Raw genomic sequence first — 22,030 nt, 5'->3', positions numbered from 1 at the left:
ACACGTGCTCTTCGTAGTGAATCTGGTTTTCTTCAAATTTCTGCAACATTTACAGATCTTCGTCGTTGTTTTCACAAGAAATATTTTGAGAAGTTTACATTTTTTAATTTTTCTATAAAAATTACATTACTTTTATTTATATGTTCGATTTGTTTTCCTACAGCAACATTAGAAATGGTCAGGTGTTGATATCACGTGACTGTATGACCTCTGATGTCATTCAAATGTCGGTTCGAGTGTTGTGTAGTCACGTGACTGGGAATACTAAACGGCCAGATCCAGGTCAAATTTTAGCAACGACGTGCTTTCGTCTCGTGTATCAGCGGATTAAAGACATAACGAATGCTATGATCGCAATTTCTGAGAAAATAAATCATATTCCTATCGATTTCATGCAGGTATATCTCGATGAAAGGTCGTTCAAGTTTGCTGGACCGGCTAGTAAGCGGCTACCCCATGCCGACACCAAATGGTGTCGGCGAATAAGGAATGCGCTCTGACCCTACACCCCAACATAGATGTCCAAATATCAAAAAATGGGGTGGCAAGGGTCAGAGGAAACTCGGACTAGGCGCATAAGCGCTAAGGCTGGCACACGAGGGTCTACGTGGAAGCCACATGGACGCGGCGAAGACCAGAGATAGGCTAGTGAGGAAGTTCTATCGGCCAGGTATGTATGGGGATCTAAGACCTCCCATCGCCCAGCGCCAATAGGAACCACCCCACTGATTGATGAGCCTTTATCGAGGATGGCCATGGATCTGATTGATCCGATAAAGCCTGCTTCATAGAGTGGAAATCGTTATTTATTAACGTTAGGCCTAATTGATTATGCCACCCGAAACCCGGTGGCTATTGCTTTAAAAAAACCAAAACATTAACTCAGGTACAGTAGCTGATGTCTTGTTAGGAGTTTGGACGAGAGTTGGTGTTCCTGAAGACATATTAATTAACCAGGGTACGCATTTTGTGAGTAAGGTGATGGACGAAGTAGACCGGTACTGTCCATTACACACCTGACTACAACCCCTTATTACCTGCAGTGCAGTGGTCTAGTAGAGCGTTTTAATGAGTCCCTGAAGCAAGCCCTGAGAAAGCTTTGTGAAGGTCAATCCAGGATTTGGGATCGATGCCTCATACGATACTTTTCCCGTACCGCGAAGTAACACAATCTATGATTTTCACCGTTAAAATTAATTTACGGGAGGACAGTTAGGGGACCCATAGTTGTATTGACAGACGAATGAATAGACATTAGAGTAAGTACGTACAACATATAAGTACGTTGTTGATCTCCGTATCAAGCTGGAGGAAGTATGTAACTTGGTTCATAAGAATCTCCAATATGCACTTGTATGTCAAGCCAAGTATTACAATAGAAAGACGAAGGAACCATAGTTCGAGGTGGGTGACAAAGTGCTGCTGTTGGAGCAAAACAAACTCCAAGTTCTTGGAGGGGATCGTTTGTTGTAACGGATAAGAAGGGTGGACAGAACTACTGAGAGAAACTGTACCACGTCAACTTAATGAAGCGTTATCGCGAAAGAGAAACATCCACTGAGATCGTGGTTGCTCAGTTATGACTAAAGAAAATGACGACAAAGGAGGAAAGGCGGAAGTACTTCATAATTGAGAGAGAGAGAGAGAGAGAGAGAGAGAGAGATTATGGTAACATTTGGTTCAAGTGTGAGCGAATGTAAGTACATGTATCCAATTACTCTTAATAAATATGCAAAGTTGATGAATGTGAAATAGACGGGATTTATAGAACTTCCGTAACCTCAAACACTTAGCAGCGTGTTGTTAGTAGTGAAGTGGGATACCCTAGCGTCAATGGGAATTAGCATTACAGAACCCCTTGGGACAATCTGGCGTCAATGGAAAATTAACATGGAGAAAAATCGTGGGACAATCTAGCGTCAAGGGGAATTTAACATGGGAATAAATCGTGGGACAATCTAGCGTCAACGGGAATTTAACATGGGAATAAATCGTGGGACTGTCTAGCGTCAAGGGGAATTGAATATGGGATTTTTTTTTTTTTTTAAATTTTTTTTAAATTTAAAAATTTAAATTTAAATTTAAAAAAAAAAGGGGGTAGGCAATGGAAAGGCTATCTCTTTTCGAGAAATATGGCTGGCCCTGAAAAGGGCCTTTGGGTTTATGTTAATGTATTCATTAACATAAAGGACACCGCATTGGTCTTCTTCTTGTTCTTAGGCTGCGTCTCACTGTTGGTCCGTAAATTAGCACTCTTTTCAGGCATCCTTGTCTTTCAACGTAGATCCTACGTATCCACAGGCTGGTGTTTGTCCTGTGGACAACGGTCCACTTGGATCGGACATACATGAGCAAGTCTGTCCTAAACATCATGGAAGACACAAGGGTGGATGACTCAACTGTGGTCCACATCTTGAAGCGACGAGAACAGGTGAATCAATGCACTGAAATGCGCTTATTTATAGGCAGAGGTAGGATTGAAACGGATTGAGTTCATTCACCAATCCGAACACGCGTTACAAAATTCAGTCAGCCCCCATCCAATCCGAAGAGAGCAGTCTGTGACGTCACGTAGTCTATATAGATTCGCTAGCGCTTGTGTGCAGTCAATCTATGCGACAGTGATTCAACATGACGGAAACTCAGAAAACGATCCAATGGGGTGCACCAACAGGGGAGACTGCCCAAGGGAACCCGGACTTACTTTCAGAAGAGGTGAATTGGGATTTTGTGGATTTTCTCTCCTCGCAAGAATTTGTTCCGGAACCTTCGTTACCTTCTTCATTACCGCAAGTGGAGAATTTTAGACAGAGACAGAAAGAAGAATTGGAGAAATTTATACAACGACAAAAGGAAGCGGAACAAGCTTTTCTCCTACAGCAGCAAGAAGAAGAGGTAAGAAAAAAACAACAGCAACAACAGCAAGAAGAAGTAGCAGCAAAGAAACAAGAGGGTGAAAATGAAACGGTCACGGTACTGTTGGACATTTTAGCGGAGTTAAGAAGTCTGAAACAAATGTATCAGACTTCTTTATTACGACCGAAGAGAATACGACCTTCCCGAGCTAAACACGTCAACCCTGTGACTAAGCCTACCGTACCACCCTTAGTGATTTCAACCCAATCATCATCAACATTACGCAGTTCAGAAGTAGGCCTTGGCCGTGGCAAAGGCATAAGGCAGTTAAAGTTGATTGCTTAAACTCACCCCTACACCATAAAGAGAAAAAGGCCCTTTTCAGGGCCACCCACATTTCTCGAAAAGAAATACAATTTCAATTTGCCAATAACTCAAAAAAAACCCCACCCATTTTACTCTTATAGTACTTGTCTGTGTATGAGTGCGTGAGTGTACGTTCTTATTTTAAAATCAAAACTAAAAGACTCTTACCTTATATCATTCATTTATTCTTTTCTCCATTTTTTACAATCCAATTCACAATTCACAACACAACACTTTAATAAAAAGTTCATTGACTTCTTTCTTCTTGTTTAGTCTCTCTGTTTTTTGAATTTCTTCACCGTCTTTTCCTCATTTTCTTCCCTTCTTCTTTTCTTCTTCTCCTGTTTCTTTGCCTCTTGTAAATAGAATTGTCTTTTTTCTTCCTCTTCTTCCTCTGAAGAATCCCTCTCTTCTTCCGAAGAATCCCTCTCTTCTTCTGAAGAATCTCTCTTTTCTTCTGACTCCTCTTGTTTCTTTTTTGGGCAATCTGGAGACCAATGTCCTTTTTCTTTACAATAATAACAGGTATCTTGACTTTTGTCTTTTTTAGTCCCTGTTTTTGTTCTTTTCTGACGGTCTGGACACTCTGAAGACCAATGCCCTTTCTTCTGACAGATATAGCAAGTATCTTGACTTTTATCTCTAAAGGAAGGAGAGTAGTCCGTAGGCTGGTCTGAAGAGAATTTTCTAATGACCCCTCGCAAAGCTCTGACGAAACGTTCCATCTGGTTAGTCTCTTCCATCGTTGTGCTCGGCTTGAGAGTGAAATGAATAGTGAAAGGACAAGACACACACCCTTTTATATACGCTGGTCTGCTATGACTATAAAGTAGCTCATGGTGTTTGAACTTGAGTCATTTGACTTTTTGCTTTCAAGATGAAACGATCTAATTCATTCGAGAAGAAAGAAGAAGAAGAAAGTAAGAGGCAGAAACGTGATCTATCGCCTCGTACCAGGGCTGAAATCTTGGCACAAATTCATGCCAGTGATTTTGAAGAGGACATGAGTGAACCAGAATCCGAACCCTCTAAACCAAGTTCACCACCCTTAGTCAACCCTGAAAAGTACTATTCCATTCGAGAGACGGAAAAGCGCTCCTCTAGAAAATTTAGAACCACGGCTTACAAATACACAGTGAAGTTTAAAGATTTCAAGGCTGAAGTGCCGTTAGAGAAAGCAGAAGTGTTCATCACTGAGGTGTGGGATTCTTTGCTCACTGCACTCAAGCAACAATGTCAACCCAAAGAAGACGATCGCTTGAGACTTTCCATACAACACGACGGTTTGAAATCCCCTGTTTGGATCGAGTTTAGCACCCCTGCAGAATTGACCGCTTCCAAAGTCATGGACAAGATTCAACACGTACAACAATCTAATGACCAGTTTGACATCACCGATGGAAAAGCCACACTGGACATGACCCACGTCTCTCCTCCTCAAGGGACAGGACGCAGAAAGATGTTATTGGTGGACGACCTTCGCAACACCAAAACAAGTCTCGTCCGAATTAACAACCCTCATGACCAGATGTGTTTAGCCCGTGCCATCGTGGTGGGACGAACCTATGCCAACAAGAACGACACGGTAGAATGGAAAAGAACCTGGAAAACTATTCAACAATCCGACCGAGCCAAACAACGAAACGAAGCAGAACTCCTGTTACAACAAGCTGGCCTGTCCAAAGACACACCCTGTGGCATTCCTGAAATGCAAAAATTGCAAGATGCCCTAGCTCCACGCTACACCTTGAAAGTGCACCCTCAAGAAATGCGCGGGCCTCTGTTGTTTCGAGGCCAAGAATTTAAGGACGGAAAATACATTCATGTCTATTATAACGATGGCCATTTCGATACCATTACCAGTATCACTGGATTCCTAGGATACGGTTATTATTGTGAGAAATGTGATTATGGTTATAACAATCGAGAGCAACACAAGCATTGTGGATCGAAATGCCCAGGATGTTTGGCCTCTCCACCCTGTCTGAGCGAAGAACCAGTGCCTTGTTCAACTTGTCTGCGCACGTTTGTCAGCCCTACCTGTTACCAACAACATTTGAAAACACAAGGTTCACAGAAGAAATGTGCTTGTCAACTCCTGAGATTGTGCTCTACGTGTGGACAAGGCATACTTACCAACAATGCCAAGGCACACGTATGTCGAGGAAAGAAAAAATGTCACATTTGTCACCACATCGTGGACTTGGAACACCAATGTTACGTGCAAAAATACCAACCCCCACCAGAGAAAGAGGACGGTCACAAGAAGAAAGGCAATTTCATCTTTTTCGATTTCGAATGCATGCAAGAGACTGGCATTCACATCCCTAATTTCTGCGTGGCTCATCGAGCGTGCGAGAAGTGCATTCAAGAACCTATCTTCAGTCATTGCCCTCACTGCAGCAAGATTCCTGGAGGACGTGAAAAAATCTTTCGGGGACCGAACACGTTAGCCGATTTTGCCCAATGGGTCTTAGACCCCGTCGACAAGACGTGGAGCCAAGAGGACATCGAACGTTACCGAGATTGTCATCGTCATGCCACAGTGATGGCTCACAATTTTTCCGGATACGATGGACAGTTTCTTCTCAGATACTATACGGAACAAGGCACCGAGCGTCCTAAAGTGACTTTGAACGGAGCCAAAATCATTTTCATGCAAGTGGGACAAGTACAGTTTAAAGATTCGATGAGCTATTTGGCCATGCCTTTGAGTCGAATGCCTAAAACGTTTGGAATGACAGAAATGGCTAAAGGGTACTTTCCACACTTTTTCAATACGGAAGCCAATCAACACGCCGTTCTACCCCATTTACCTGAGGCTCACTATTACGACCCCGACAACATGCGTACCGAACAACGAGAAGCTTTCTACGCTTGGTACCAGGCTCACGCCTCGGACCCTTTCGACTTTCAGGAAGAAATGCTAAAGTATTGTCGTTCCGACGTGGACATTTTACGGCGTTGCTGTGGAAAATTTCGAGAACTGTTCATGGAACACGGAGGGGTGGATCCTTTGAAAGAAGCTTGCACCATTGCCAAAGCGTGTTCCCTAGTATATCGACAACGATTCATGCCTGAAAACACCGTGGCTGTCATCAGCCCTCAAACGACCCACTTTGTCAAACGTCAATACTCGGTCAAAGCCCTGCGTTGGTTACATTACTTGTGCGACAAGGAAGACAAGTGGATTCAGCATGCCCGCAACGGAGGGGGCGAAAAGACCATCGGAACGTATTCGGTCGATGGCTGGGACTTAGAAAACCCCAAGATCGTGTACGAGTTTAACGGTTGCTTATTTCACGGATGTCCTGTTTGTTACCCTGACCGTGGCACTAAAAATCAGTTTTTGCAACGAACCATGGAAGACTTGTACCAGGACACTTGTCAGCGACGCCTAAAGTTAGAACAGCAAGGATACCAAGTGGTGGAAATGTGGGAACACGAGTACGATCACCGTATGAAAACCGATCCCGAGTTTAAACGCCTCGTGGAAAGTTACCAGTTCATGGACCCGCTGAACCCGAGGGATAGTTTGTACGGAGGAAGGACCAATGCCACCTGTTTGCTGTACCAAGCCGACGAAGAGAAAGGAGAAGAAATCAAATACTTGGACGTGTGTTCGCTGTATCCCTACGTGTGCAAATATTGTCGCTTTCCTGTAGGGCACCCACAATTGTTAACGGAACACATCGACCTGAAAAACATTCGACAATACGAAGGCTTGATCAAGTGTAAAGTTTTGCCTCCCACGAACCTATACCATCCCGTCTTACCTCACCATTGTCAAGGCAAACTGATGTTTTCCTTGTGCCGTACTTGTGCCGAAACGTGCAACCAAGACCAGCCTTGTCATCACAGCCAGGAAGAACGGGCCTTGACGGGAACCTGGGTCAGCGTAGAATTGTTCAAAGCTTTGGACATGGGATACCAACTGTTAGAAGTGTACGAAATTTGTCACTTTCCCAAGACACAACAATACCACAAGGGTGATCCCAGTCAGAAAGGCATTTTCGCTGACTACGTGGATGCCTTTTTGAAACTGAAGCAAGAAGCCAGCGGCTATCCTTCCTGGTGTCACACTCCCGAAGACCAAATAAAATTCAAAGAGAAATACTACGAACAAGAAGGCATCACTTTAGACCACATCGAGAAAAACGAAGGCAGGCGATCGTTTGCCAAAGCGATGTTAAATTGCTTGTGGGGTAAAATGGCACAACGACCGTGTTTACCCAAGACGGAATATTTGACAGAACCTTCCCGCTACTTCCAGATGATTCACGACAAAACCAAATACATGAAACACGTGGACGTCGTTCGAGAGAATTTGATCTTGGTCAATTACGAAGAAGATCTGGACTTTGTACAAGACGACCCTTTTGGAAATGTCATCATTGCGGCTTACGTGACAGCTCATGCTCGCTTAAAATTGTACGAAGCTTTAGAACTGTTAGAAGAACGCGTCCTGTACTTTGACACGGACAGTTGCATTTACATCCATCACCCGATTCAACAGCACCCTGACATCGAAGGAGACCGTTTAGGAGCCTGGACAGACGAGCATCCCGACGACAAGATTCTAAATTTCGTTAGTGGCGGTCCCAAAAATTACGGCTACGAATACCGGGACAAACAAGGAGAAGTGCACACGACGTGCAAAGTGAAAGGACTGACTCTGAATTATCGTACCAGTCGAGTGGTCAACTTTGGGGTATTGAAAGAAGCCTTGCAATCGGGAGAGGATGGAAACTTTAAAGTGACCACCTATCAACCGAACAAGATTGTACGTTTACCTACTCACCACATCGTCAGTCGACCCTTGGAAAAAGTCTATCAAATTGTATACCAGAAGCGAGTGCGACTTCCCAATCATTTCACCTTTCCGTATGGACATGTTGGTATAAAACATTGGTTGTAAGAGGATAGTTACCAGAAAGATGACTTCGCCACAGCAAGAATCGAGTGAGAAACCCGATGAGAACTCCAAGTTCAAGCCTTACCATTTTCCAGTCTTCTTACCTGACTATTGTGATTGTGCCCTCGATTGAACACGTTTCAGAAATGGCCTACGGATAGGGAAGGATTACCTTCTTCGCATGTTTTAGCTAGAACAGGATTTGTCTACTTGGGACCTGAGTCAGGATTGGGATACGAGGTACAGTGTTTTGCTTGCGGACTGAAGTTACGAATGGATCTATGTATCTATAAAGATTCAGCTATTCTGGAACATACTCGATGGTCTCCGCACTGCCCTTACCTTTCTATGGCCTTTCCACCCATCACACTACGGTACAATGTTGACGGTACCTTAGAGACGGTACCTTCCAGAACAAGACATAAAAAACGTAAAAAAGGAAAGATGTACAAGCTGGAGACTGCATTGAGACTAGTATAAAAAGGGGGCTATGGTCAAGATCGATAGTTCATTGTGACTACCAAGACCGAGCAAACAAGATGAATACTTTGAAAGAGACATCGTTCCAGTTTGGGGATTGTAAAAAAGTTGTATCCTCCTCTAGTGTGACTAATACTGGATGGATAAGACCCAGACATTGCGACGGAAAATGTCCGGAAGGAAACTGCGATTGTCCATGTGGTTACCATTGTAATTGCGTAACGGAGTTTGCAGACGAGTGCGATTGTGAGCCTTGCGATGGATACGATGCTGTACCTTGTGACCTGAGCGATGCCGTAAAGCATCATGGGAACTTTGTTCTCACTGCCCCTATCATGGAAAGTGATGCTGTGCGTGTCAAACCTGAGGGATGCGAAAGCGATGCCGCTCGTCCTCTTAGACATTTTACCGGGTTTAAAGGGGAATGTCGACCTTCACGTTTACCTCCCTACGGATGTCATCCAGCCCTGAGCAAACTCCTGTTCATGTCACCCAACCCTCATCGAAACGAACCTGTGAAAGACGAATATTCGTTTCCTGTGCGTTTGTCGGAATACTGCGACTTTGAAAATCGTCTTCAATCGTTCAAAGGAAAATGGCCAAAGTATCTGGGAGGACCGACCCCTGAAGAATTAGCCAGAGCCGGATTTTTCTACTTGGGCGAAGGAGATAAAGTCAAGTGCTTCAGTTGCGGTGTGTCACTTCACCACTGGGAACCGCAAGATTCGGCCTACGTTGAACATGCTCGATGGTCACCGAATTGTCATTACTTACCTTTAGTGGGACCAAGACATTGAAGTAACTTCTTACCATAATAATCTGTTCATGGATACTTTACAAGAGAACATTCGTGCTTTCCCTGTGGAGTTGAGAGAACGCATTTATCGAGAGCTGGTCAAAATACAAGTGAAACGTAAAGAACAATTGCATCCGTTACGTCACCGGTGTTTGAACCACTGGTACCTTCAGGCTATACAAGGACTGATTGAGTTGAAAGTGTTCCATTGGACAGACATTGATCAACGACCTCCTGGTTATAAAAAGGAATGGTTTGGTATTGACGATTCTATCTACTACATTGTAAACGTACTGCATCGAATTCCAGAGGAAGAGTTAACGAATTACCAACATCTTTCACGCAATGTCAACTTGGTGAAAGAGGAAACTTCTGAACGAATTGTAATGTGTAGATTAGTGGTGAAACGATTTAGATTCGACAATGAATTAAAACCATGTTTGTGCAAACAGTACATTTCTTGTGTCAGACCAAAGAGGATTTAGTATGACCTATTCATGGATACTTTGCTAGAGAACATTCGTGCTTTGCCTGTGGAGTTGAGAGAACGCATTTACCGAGAACTGATCAAAATACAAGTGAAATGCAAACTCGAAGTGATTGAACCGTTTTTAAATTATGCTCTGTTCCAAAGTACAAGAAGACTGATTATGAGTGGATATTACATTAGGCACAAAGTTAAACGAGGCTATTGGCCACCACCCAACGATTCCAAAAACAGTGTATATACTTATGGATACTTTACAAGAGAACATTTTGGGCTTGCCTGAGGAGTTGAGAGAAAGGATTTACCGAGAGCTGGTGAAAATACAAGTCAAACGTAAAGAACAATTGCATCCGATACGTCACCAGATCTTTAACCACTGGTACCTGAATGGTATAAGAGAACTGATTCGTCAGAAATTCTTTCAATGGTCAGACATTGTTCAAAACTTTGAGGTCGCTAATGATCGACATGTTCATGATTATGGTTACTTCGAGATTCACCTAGTGCAACGCATTGAGGAAGACAAGTTAAAGGATTACCAACATATTTTACGTGGAATCTGCTTAGCGGAAGAGGAAACACCTAAACGAACTCTGACGTTTCGGTTACAGTATGCAAGATTTAGATTCCCTACTGGAGAACGAAGATCTCTGGCTAGAAAGTACGTGTATTGCATCCAAAAAAAAGAGACTATAAAAACAGGCTGCCATGCCACGGTTTATGTCACATGTCATTGAACAGATTCCGTGGAAGGAACTCAATGACCATATTCAAACCGTGGATCATTACCATCGATTATTACAAGAACTGTATCCATTCAATTTGGGACGACAAGTGGTGTGTGTCTTAGTGACTTGTTTTCTGGGATTTCGTTTACCAGCCGATTCTTTGTGGACTCTTTACGATCAGTACTTACCACCTCCATGGCCTTAAATGGTCACGAAAAACTCCTTTTGCTCAAAGCCTTGCGTTTTCATCTGGATACTTCTCGACCTCAACAGGAAAAAAAGATTCGTCAACTTTTATCTACCCAAGACGTGTATGACGATGTGTGTGTAGCTTGTGACTTACATCCCCATTGGACAGATGTCCGTGCCTGGAAAGAATGGGATTTTGAGGCTTGGACCCAAGAAGTGGCCCAGTATGCACGAGAGTTGTTCAAGGAAAAAAGTTACTTTTCAACCCGTGTTAGTGACGGTGCCAGAAGAACCCGTCACCCAGGACAGGACTGTCGTGGACAGGCCTGAAAGACCCTTTCGGGAGGACACTTGTGTGACCTTACCCCCTGTTGAACTGGTTAGAACATTACCCAAAAGATGTGATTGTTGTACAGACACTTGTGTTTATTCCACGTTCATACTTATCATGTGCCTTTTATCCCTGTACTTAAGCCTTTGGCTTTTATGTATTTTTGTCTTTCGTATTCATGTTTGAAAAAAAAACCATTCAATAAACGTGTTCTGAAAAAGTATATAAACTCTTGTCTTGTTTGTTTTAGTGTCACAAGTGACATTTCTCACACCATGACTACCTCTGCTGTCTTTGCTCCCTCTTCCTCTACTGTCAAAGTCATCGACGAACACTTAGATCGTGCCAGTTGGGAGGCTTTGTATCTTCGCCATCCCTTTAACATGCTCATTGCTGGACCTAGCGGTTCAGGCAAAACCGAATTCGTCAAACGTTTGATCGAACATAAACATCATTTGATCGATCGGCCACCTCAACGGATCGTGTGGTGTTACAAAGAGTGGCAATCGGCGTACAGCCTCTTGCGAGAAAGTCAAGGCGATTCCATCGTGTTTGTGGAAGGCATTCCTAAAGAAGACGACGGCATCGTCTCTGACTCCCGTCAAACCCATTTGGTCATTTTCGACGACATGTTAGGAGAAGACGAAGAAGAAATTAAATTGTGGTTCACGCGCAAAGGGCATCACTGTAATGCCAGTGTCATTTACATCACCCAAAATTTGTTTCAACAAAGTAAAGCCCATCGCACCATCAGTCTCAATGCGCATTACGTGGTCTTGTTTAAAAGCCCTCGAGATAAATCGCAAGTGCAAGTCTTAGCCAAACAGTTAGGAACGCCTTGGCTGACTCAGGCGTACGACGATGCCACTCAAATTCCACACGCCTATTTACTCGTCGATTTGAAACCTACGACCCCCGAGGATTTGCGATTTCGTACCCACTTGTTTCACCACTGGTGCCAAGACGGAGGGCCTGTCCTGTACACGTCTCCGTCCTCGACTTCATTTCACTCCCCATCAAAAAATCTATAAAAACCTCAGACCCTTTTTCGTCTGTCTCACACAGTGTGAACATGACGTCCCTTCAGTCGCATCTTCCCGTCAAATTGATTCGTGCCTTGTATGGCATCAGTCGAGAAAAAAATCCACAAACACGAGCCCGTGTCTTAGAAGCTAGTCTCAAAGAAGTCTTACGATGGTTCACGGTGACGGCACGTCAATTACTCCAAGGAATCATTCAGATTCCTCATCAAACCAAACGCTTTTTCGATCGAAACAAAGTCGCTTTGGTCCAACTGGCCGATCCCCGCATCGACACTCAAACCAAAAAACAAATCATTTTGAAACCTGGAGGGAGCGGTACTCTAGGAGGGGTCATCATTCGCTCACTCTTAAGATGGGATCCTAATGCCCCCAAAGTTATCCCCAAGACAAAAGTCCAACGAAGCCCCAAGAAGAAAAAGAAAAAGACCAGGTCCCCAAGAAGAATAACTTCTCCAGTGGCAGGACCTTCCTCTTACCAGACACCACCACCCCGGAAAAAGAAAAGAAGCCCCCAGAAAAAGAAACAGAGAAAAAGTCCCCAGAAAAAGAAAAGTCCACAGAAGAAAACTAGTCGCAAGAGAGGCACTTCGGCCAGGACGCAACCTTACACTCGCAAACCACGACCTGCCACGGCAGTGACTGCGTCTCCGGCATCCTCACGTTCATCCACTTCTCCGTTGATGACACCCAGAACTGAAGAGTACTTGGAGACGTTGATCACACCAAGAACATCTCCGTTGATGACCCCCAAAAGAACTTCCCCAGTGGCAGGACCCTCCAATTTAGTGGCAGTGGCTGCTGCTCACAAAGTACCTTCTCCCAAAATCAAAGTTCAAGAAAGATCGGGCATGTTACAAAGTTTACTGGATTTGTCCAAGCAAGAACTGGCTCGATTTAGTCCGTTGCGTACCCCTGCACGACGTGTCATGCCTGTCCTCAAACTGATAAAACGTAAAGACAATCAGTGGCGACGCGTTCCAGTATAAAAAGAGCCTGTGACCAAGTCGGGGTATCAGTGAACTTTTAAAAGATGTCACCTCCAAGAAGCCACAAAAGAAAGAGACAAAGGCAGACGCGTCATCCGACAAAGCGCTTAGCCAAGCATCGACATTACCCTAAGAAAAGACACAGTCGTTCCAAGAAAAAGAGGCGTCAACAAAGCGATAGTCCCAAAAAAAAGATAAAAGGGTGTGCGTTAAGTCATCGACGTTAGTGTCTGTTCGGTGAATGTCCCGGAACCCACAAGCAAAAATGTCACCCTCCAGAAAACCCCAAGGAAAGAAAAGGAAAGGATTGCCACCACGTTTAGCTAAACATGGGGACATGTTATCTGTCCTGTCCAAAGCTTCTCCACCCCTACGAAAAAAACTCATTCAAACGGCCTCCAAAGAGGTCATCGATACCGTGTGCGAATGCTGTTTGAACGTTTTGAAAGGCACGATCCCTTTGTCCAAACACCAGAAACTATGCTTAGGCAAACATCGTCACGTTCTTCGCCAAATGATTCGAAAGAAAATTCCCATTCGTCAAAAAAAGAAGATGTTGGTCCAACGTGGAGGCATTTTACCTCTCTTGTTAGGCCCCATACTGAAAGGAGTCTTGGGAACCATGTTGGGAGGACTGGTGGGAGCAAGATAAAAAGGCCCTCGGAAGTCCCAAGATCTCAGAATCGACCCCTGACAACCCCATGGAAGGACGAAAACTAGCTTTAGTGCCTTACAAACGATGGATGGAATACCATCGGTGGCAAGAACAACGCACCCCGCATTTACCTCCCAATCCCAATTTGAGCGAGATGTCCCAGTTACAACACGAATTGCAGTCCTTGATGGATCGCCAAGATTTGTCCGAAACAGAAAAATCGCAAAAGTACGGTCAACTCTTGCAACGACTGCAACTCTTTCACCAGAAAGCTTTAGACGAAACAGCTCTACCCACTTTGAAAGATTTTAAGACCTTGATGAAAAGTCCAGCACCATCACCAGTACCAGTACCAGTACCAGTGGTCAAGACAGAAAAAGGAAAAGAAGAAGAAGAAGAAGGGTTTCAAACTCCACCAGAAAAAGTACGCAAGTTAACAACACCACCTACCTCCAGAATTGGATGGATTAAAAAGATGATGGCCACCCCTTCTTCATCACAAGAGAAAAAGAAAGTGAAGACAGAAGTGAAGACAGAAGTGAAACAAGAACCGATATCCCCCGCTCAGACATCCTCCTCCTCTTCAACACCTATTGCCGGTCGCACACGCAAAGCCTTGCAATCCAAGAAAATACCCCAAGAGAAAAAGAGTAGCCTCTTCCAAGAGTGGGTGCCTTATTAACACACAAACACAAAAAAATGGAAAAAGTCTTAGCCAGCATTTACTACGATCCCTCGCATCCTGCAGGTTACGCAGGAGTTCAAAAATTGTATCGTGCTGCCAAAACGCGACTGAAAAGTCTCCGTTTACCTCAAGTGCAACGATGGTTACAAGAACAAGCTACCTACACTTTACACAAACCCATTCGACGCAAGTTTGCCAGAAGTCGCACCCGAGTGGAAGGCATCGATCATCAATGGCAAGCCGATTTAGCCGATGTCTCACATTTGGCCAGCTACAATCGTGGCTACAAATATTTGTTTTGTGTCATCGACGTCTTTTCCAAATTTGCCTGGGTCGTGCCCTTGACTTCCAAATCGAGCAGCGAGTTAGTGCGAGCCCTGCAACGGGTGTTGAAACAAAGTGGTCGTCACCCTCTTCGATGGCAAACGGACAAAGGTACCGAATTTCTGAACCAAGCTTTCCAAAAAGAATTAAAGAAACGTGACATTCATTTTTTTACCACCGAGAATCCCGAAACCAAAGCCAGCATCGTGGAACGTTTTCAACGCACTTTGAAAGAACGCATGTGGAAATATTTTACGCATCACCACACTCTGAAGTACATCGACATTTTACCGCACCTGGTGCAAGCGTACAACCAATCTTACCATCGAAGCAATGGACGTGCCCCGCAAGACGTGACTCCCGACAACGAAGTGTTGGTGTTTGAGCGCCTGTTTGGTACGTCCCCGACGAGGGCTATCCCCAAGAAAAGTGGAGAGTTGGCCGTAGGAGATTGGGTGCGCATTGGCAAAACCAAACGCACTTTCGACAAAGGTTACTTACCTAACTGGACGACCGAATTGTTTCGCGTCACTGGACGAGTGCATGGTCGTCATCCTGCCGTCTATAAATTGGAAGACATGAACGGAGAAGTACTCAAAGGAACGTTTTATTTGCCCGAGTTACAACGTGTCACCAAAAAAGAAGACGACGTGTACGACATCGAAAGCATTCTCGAACGCAGAACCCGTAAAGTGGGCAAACGACGTGTCAAAGAAGTCAAAGTACGTTGGAAAGGATATCCACCCAGTTTCGATTCTTGGATCGACGCTTCGCAAGTCATCGACTATAAAAAGAAGAAGTGACCATCATGCCCTTTCACTCAACAGACGCAGCTACGTCGACCACTCCTTCTTGACCCAGTTCTTCTGTGCAAGATTTACAAAAACAACCCTTGTGGGTGTGGTGTGGAGAACGTGTGCCTAAAACGCAAATCGTCTTTTTCTGCCAAATCTTCGTGGTGTATTGTGTCATCGGGGCAGCCATCGCCAATTTGAGTTTGCAACAAGGAGACAAACAATTGTGGACCATTTTATTGAGCAGTTGCATCGGTTACCTGCTTCCCAATCCCTCCCTGAAATTCTCCTCGAACGGGAACGTTGTGTCCAGCGCCAGTGCCAGTCACCACTCCAACAACAACCACAACCAGAACCCCATTTTGGGCGGAGACACGCCTCTGACATCCACTAACCCCTCGTCGGACAGCCACAGAACTCTGGAATTATGAGTCACCAAAACCAATTTTACTTAACCTTACCCAGTGACAGTTCCATGGAGGTGTTTCCCCACAACACGTTGTGCTGTTACACGGCCAAATTACCTCAGACCATCCCCTTAGATCACGAAGCCCATTGGGAAGTGGCTTTAGTGGAAATGATTCACCCGACCCAAGTCCTCAATGTCCTTCCCAATCAAAATGTTTTTGATGTGGAAGTTCATGACGAACAATTGCAACAGTACTTGGATACCTATGGCAAATATGACAAGAAAACCCCTGGCAGAAAAAATCAAAAGTACACCACCTATCACTTGTTCATTCCCCCAGGGTATTATTTTAGTGGTCAACATTTGGTGAGCACCATTACCTCCAGGTTTAATGTCGTGTTTCTGAAAGCTTTGGAAAGTGTCAAAAAAAGTGTCACCATGGAATACCACAAAACAGCTCGTCGCTTCTTGATGAAATTTGACGGGAGTAAAATCCTGTCCATTTTATTTTGTCCTGAATTGTTTGACATGTTGGGCGGAGACATGGACATGAGAATGACCATGATGAAGAAAAACGAATCACCCATCGTTTACGACAACGAGTCTTTTAGCAAGTTATTTCGTGCCCCGGTAGAACTGAACCAAGGACTGAATTTGATGTTTGTGTACTCCGATGTGGTGGAGTATAACGTGGTGGGACACACCTCTGTACCGTTACTGCGTGTCATTCCTTTCAAAGTGGATTCTGCCACGAACGCTGACGAGGAAGGTGGAAACACTTATCACGTCCACCGCGAATTTGTCCATCCTCACTATTTGCCTGTCAGCAAGTCGTATTTGGACACGGTCAACATTACTATAAAAGGAGATTTGGGACAAAATATTCCATTCACCAAAGGAAAAGTCACGGTGAAACTCCATTTTCGAAAACGGTTCTCTCACGATTCGTAAGTAAGTCATGTATCCAGTGTACCGAGGGGTTGCTCGACAGCGAGGACACGGTTTAGGAGACATGCTGAAATCGGCCTTTCGTTCGGTGGCTCCGGTGTTGAAACCGATGGTGACACGCGGATTGCACGCCTTGAAAGATGCGGCACTGACGCAAGGCAAAGAATTTCTCCAAAATGTCATCATCGACAAACAAAACCCTAAAGAAGCCTTCATGAGGGCAGGCAAAAATGTCTTGCTGCAAACGGGTAAAGACATTTTGGGCCGACGAGACACACCTATAAATGCCCTGCACGCTACCGAGTCAGGCATTCAGCAAGGACAAGGCAGAAAGAGACGACGAAGAAAACACCCTTTCACCAGACTTCAAGCGAGAAAGGCCAAGAAAAGAAGAACCGTTCGAGACTTAGACGTTTTCGATTATTGAGAAAGAGAAAAAAAATGATGCACCGAGAGTCTTGCGCTTGTTCCAAGACGGAACTGGACCTGTTTGCCATGCCCCCCACCATGATGACCATGCAAGAATCCCAGTGGGTGGAATTTCATCCCGTCTCCTCTTTGACGGAATCAGCTCCCATCGAGTTTGAAATCAAAGGACAACCCGAAGATTACATCGATCTGAATAGCAGTTACCTGTATTTGAAAGTGAAAGTGATCAAAACGGACAACACCAATCCAGGAGGCGATGCTAGAGTAGCTCCTGTCAACAATTTCATGCATTCCTTATTTAGCGAAGTGGACTTGTACTTGAATAACAAACTGGTCAGCAGCAGCATGGATACTTACCCATATCGTGCCTACTTGGAAAATCTCTTGACGTACGGAAAAGAAGCCAAGAATACTCATCTGGATGCTTGCGTGGTATGGAAACCTGACACAGCAGGTGTAGGCACGTTTAGCGACACAGTCCTGACAGAAGATGACAATCCTCACAATGTGGGGTTTAACGACCGTCGTAAGAAAATTCTGCAAGGGCGAAGTTTAGAACTGATGGATCGTTTGCATTTGGACATGTGGTTACAAGAAAAGTATTTGCTCAACGGGGTGGATATCCGTCTGAGACTGAATCGTAGCAGTGCCACTTTCCATTTGATGGCCCATGCCAACGAATACAAAACTATCATTCAAGAAGCCCGACTTTACGTGCGTCGTGTGGAAGTGTTACCTAAAGTGGGAAACGACGTCAGTCAGACGTTGAGCAGAACGACTGCCAAGTATCCGATACGACGCGTAGAAGTGAAAACGTTCACCATTCCTGCTGGACAGCGATCTATGATCGAAGATCATCTGTTCCAAGGACAGTTACCCAAACGTTTGATTGTTGGTATCGTCAGGAATTCAGCCTTCAACGGAACCCACGATCAAAATCCTTTTGAGTTTCAACATTACAATGTGTCCAAGATCGAAGTCAGTCGCGACGGCAAGACCTTGTGTACCCGACCCTTTGAGCCCAACTTTGGTGTCGCAAAGAATTATTTGAGATCGTACTTGTCCCTGTACGAAGCCACGGGACAGTTAGGAACCAACACCAGTCACGGTATTTCGTACGACGATTATGCAGGAGGCTATGCTTTGTGGGGTTTTAATTTCACTCCAGACCAAGGCAGCGACGAGGGACATTTCCACCCTATAAAATCAGGCCAGATTCGTGTGGAACTTCAGTTTGCAAATCCACCTCCAGATCACACAGTGAACGTCATCCTGTATGCAGAATTTGACAATACCATAGAAATCAACAGTTTGAGAGAAGTCATTCTAGATTACTAGAAGTCATGGAAGACTGTTATCCCTCTTTACCTAGTGGAGAAACTTTGGACATGAAATGTGAGGAGACTGTGGAAGAAGAAGTGATCATAATGAAGTCGAGATGGCCAGAACAAGAAGCCCATTTAGTCTCCTGTTTTGCCAAACACTTGGTCGATAAAATGACGGAATTGATCAAGAAAAATTGCTATGGATGTCAAAACGATCATCCCAGTCAAATTCAACACGATAAATGCCTGATGTTAAGTCAAGAAGAAAAATTGGACGAGTATCTGGACGAAGCTTGGAGTCTCATCTCGAACAAAGACGTGTTGCACCAGTGGTATAAAGACTTGCGTGAACATTCTTGTCCACCATTAACCACTCAAGAGATCCATCGTATCCAAGCTCTCCTGAATCAGAGTGAGGAAACAGAACGAATAACCGTTTATTCGTCAGACATTTTCAAGCAAAAAGTCAGGATCGAATTGACGACATATTATTACCTGTGAAGAAGAAAAAAAGCACACACAAATCAATGGATACCTGGGAACTTTATTACCTTTTGAACCACAGTTCGTATACGGCTTCTTGGAATCCAGTCGTCTGTGCTAAAGATGAACTCCCTCATCGCAAACCTAAAGACCATCAAGCTTACGTGATCAACACGGACGACAGTCATCTCCCAGGAACCCACTGGGTAGCCGTCTACTTTCCTCAAGAAGGATGTGTGGAATATTTCGATTCGTACGGATTGCCCCCTCTGGAAGACGATATCATCGACTTTATGGGAAGAAATGCTCAAACCACCCGATTCAATAACGTGAAATTACAAGGCACAGATTCCTTGGTGTGTGGACAGTACTGTGTGTATTTTCTGCATCATCGCAGCCTGGGCTATTCCTTAGAACATTTAGTGACTCATTTTGATCCTCGTTCTTCTGCTAGAAACGTTGTGAAAGTAGATCGATGGTTTTGTGACCATTAGGCTTATCTTTTGTCTCAAGCTAGGAAACGTAGTGTCCATCAATGGCCTAATGATTTCCAACGGTGGAAATCACAATTTAATTCACAACGTTGTCAGCCCTGTTTAAAGTAGATTGTCCATTGAGAAAAAATGTTAGTGATTTGAAAAAAATTGTTTGATGTTATATTGTTGGATTATTGTTAAAAAATGTTAGAGTTGTTGTTTAGTGTTAAGTGATTTTTGAATAAAAAATGTTGTGTTTTGAAAAAATGTCTTTGTCTTTTGTTTAGCTAGAAGAATGTTGGATTGATGCTCTTTGATTTCTTACTATCCCTCTCATGACACTCACTAAACGTTGCGGCTCGAAAACCGTGTGGGGATGTTTTCCTTCACGTCCGCGCTTTGACTTTAAGAACCGGGGTTGTTTCCAGTCTAACCATCCATTGTCGACTCATCCTCCTACGAAGATGTGCTCCAAACTAGCTAAGCTCAACGAAGCCTACGTGAATCTGCATAGGGTCAGACACAGTCTGATACCGAAGCCAGAAGAAATAGAGAATGTGAGAATGTTAAAAATCACTGAAGACCTGATAGAAGAGCTCTTCAGAGAAGAAATGAACAGGGAAAAAGAAGAATGGACAGAGAAGTACAGACTTCAGAGACAGCAGCAACAGCAGCAACAACAGCAACAACAGCAACAGCAGCAGCAACAACCTGAAGCTGACAGAGGCTTTGTCGATTGTCGTATCGACACCAAAGAGTTCTTCTTCTCTTTCCGAAGAAGCAGACCTATCGCCAGAAAGTCTATCCTCAGAGGACATCGCATTCTTAGAAACTAAAAAAGAATGCCATAGCAAAACAAAAAAAAAACAGCCCTTTTCAGGGCTACACAATACTCTAGAAAAGAAATAACGATCGATTTGCCAATGTGTGAAGGTAGAGTAGTGAGAAAATAAACACAAACTCATTATTAAAAAATGTGAGGGTATGTGTTTGTGTGTTTGTGTGTTTGTGTTTGTAAGTGATAAAGTAGGTTGGTGTGGATAGTAGATTAAAATTATGTCTTTTTGGTGTTTGAGGTGTATATTTGGGGTTAGATTGGATTGCTTTGCTTATGTGGATAGTCTATTGAAGTGATTTATAAAAAATTTTACAATAGTGATGGGTAGCATAAAAAAGTGAGTGAGTGTTTCTTTTAGGTCCGCGCGTTGTTGTTGTTTCTTGGTCATGATCTAGGTAAGATGAATTTTATGTTTTTAGGGGATGTTTTCCTTCACGTCCGCGCTTTCAGTATAAATTGAAACTCGTTCGGCAGTCCAGCTACCCTTGTTGATTGATCAACACCAAAAAATGAACACGAGACTGGAGAAACTGTTGAAACTTCATGTGCATCTGGAATATGCCAGGCGCATATTAAATGAACTGGCCGCGGAAGCCATTGTCGAGGAGGGAAGGATAAGAGAGGAGGAAAGAAGAAACAAAGAAGAGGAGGAGAGAAGATATAAAGAAGAAGAGGAAAGAAGATACAAAGAGGAGGAGAGAAGATACAAAGAAGAGGAGGAGGAAAAGGAGAGAAGAAAAAATTTCAGAATCCCAGAGAGCGAAAATTGGGATTCTGAAGCGACATATCCTGCCTCTGCTCTCTCCCCCCAAAAGGTAAAAAGTAACTGGGGGATAAGATGTGTATGTGGCGCCAGGCCTGGAAGGTGCCACCATTAACCAGGTGTCCATGAAGTTCCAAACAAAACAGCCCTTTTCAGGGCTACCCAATACTCTAGAAAAGAAATAACGATCGATTTGCCAATGTGTGTAGGTAGAGTAGTGTGAATATAAACACTAACTCTTTATTAATAGTGGAAGTGTATGTGTTTGTGTGTTTGTGTTTGTAAATGTTGAAGTAAGTTTGTGTGTTTGTGTTTGTAAATGCTGAAGTAAGTTTGTGCGAATAGTAGATTATGGGTTTATTTATTGATTCTTAGCGTATGTAGAGAGTATAGTTGTGGTTATATTATATGAAATGAGAAAGTAGGGGATGTTTTCCTTCACGTACGCGCGATGTTAGGTCATGATCTAGGTAAGATGAATTTTATGTTTTTAGGGGATGTTTTCCTTCACGTCCGCGCTTTCACTATAAGAACCCACAGTGTTCGTTGTTCAAACCATTCTGCAAAGAATAAAAAGAAGATGGCGTCAAACCAAATGGACAAAATACAAACCTTGCAAGACGTTTTAGACAACTTAGGAATAATGGAACAGATGCTAATAAGACTCGTTGAAGACCATTATTCCTATAGTCCCCATCGTGTAAAGATGGAAATTAATAACTTA

Source organism: Sinohyriopsis cumingii, chromosome 13, assembly GCF_028554795.1.
Source record: "Sinohyriopsis cumingii isolate HCF-2022 chromosome 13, ASM2855479v2, whole genome shotgun sequence".
Taxonomy (NCBI): domain Eukaryota; kingdom Metazoa; phylum Mollusca; class Bivalvia; order Unionida; family Unionidae; genus Sinohyriopsis; species Sinohyriopsis cumingii.
This window is presented reverse-complemented; position numbering follows the sequence as displayed.